Source organism: Gopherus flavomarginatus, chromosome 5 (assembly GCF_025201925.1).
Source record: "Gopherus flavomarginatus isolate rGopFla2 chromosome 5, rGopFla2.mat.asm, whole genome shotgun sequence".
NCBI lineage: Eukaryota > Metazoa > Chordata > Testudines > Testudinidae > Gopherus > Gopherus flavomarginatus.
In genome coordinates, this window is record NC_066621.1 from 30788082 (window position 1) to 30788869 (window position 788).

The 788-nt window shown below is 57.2% G+C and overlaps 1 non-coding gene across 1 annotated transcript; it reads left to right on the forward strand.

Annotated features, from left to right (window-relative positions):
* The first annotated feature begins 280 nt into the window (after window positions 1–280).
* On the forward strand, window positions 281–354 carry TRNAK-CUU (transfer RNA lysine (anticodon CUU)). The gene has a single exon. It is a non-coding gene; the product is annotated as a tRNA-Lys (tRNA).
* The last annotated feature ends 434 nt before the right edge of the window (window positions 355–788 follow it).

Here is a 788-nt window from a genome sequence, read left to right on the forward strand (position 1 = left end):
CCCAGCTGTGGTCCCAGAATCCAGAATTTGCAAAAACTCTCCCCCTTACCTGTGACTAACAAGCTTGCCCTGCTAACTCTTCCAGCAAAACAGGCCAAAGAAAGTGTATGCAAGCCCTGTACTGGAGCCCCAGTACTATTTTCGGTTCCTTCCCACAGATTTTTCACTCCGCACCAGTCCAGTTCCTTGCTGTTGCTTGTCCAACCACTGCATGCATGTGCTAGACCGGACCCTGAGCTGATTCCTGACTGTTGTGCTCCATACAGCCTGGCCTGTCTGTGTCTCTGTGGTGCAATGGGTCAGCACGTTTGGCTCTTAACTGAAAGGATGGTGGTTCAAGCCCACCCAGGGACAGTGATAAGCCTGTGCTACTTCCTTGCTTTCCTGCGGGCAGGGCCGGCTTTAGGCCAATTCAACCAATTCCCCTGAATCGGGCCCTGCTGGTGCACTGTACTAGGGTGACCCAGCTTCCCCAGGGGGCAATTTAAAGGGCCTGGAGCTCCCAGCAGGGACTGGAGCCTCAGGCTGTTTAAATTGCCACCAGAGCCCCACTGCTGGAGACTTGGGGGCTATTTAAAAAGTCTGGGGCTCCCCTTGCTTCTACTGCCCCGGCCCTTTAAACAGCCCCCGGAGCCCCGCCACTTCCCCAGGGCTCCCGTGGCTATTCAAAGGGCTGGGGCGGTGGAAGCAGGGGAGCCCCAGGCCCTTTAAATAGCCCCCGAGCCCTGCGCTGCTGCTGCCACCTTGGTGGAGGAGGGGGCACTTACCGTACAGGGTAGGCTGTACCC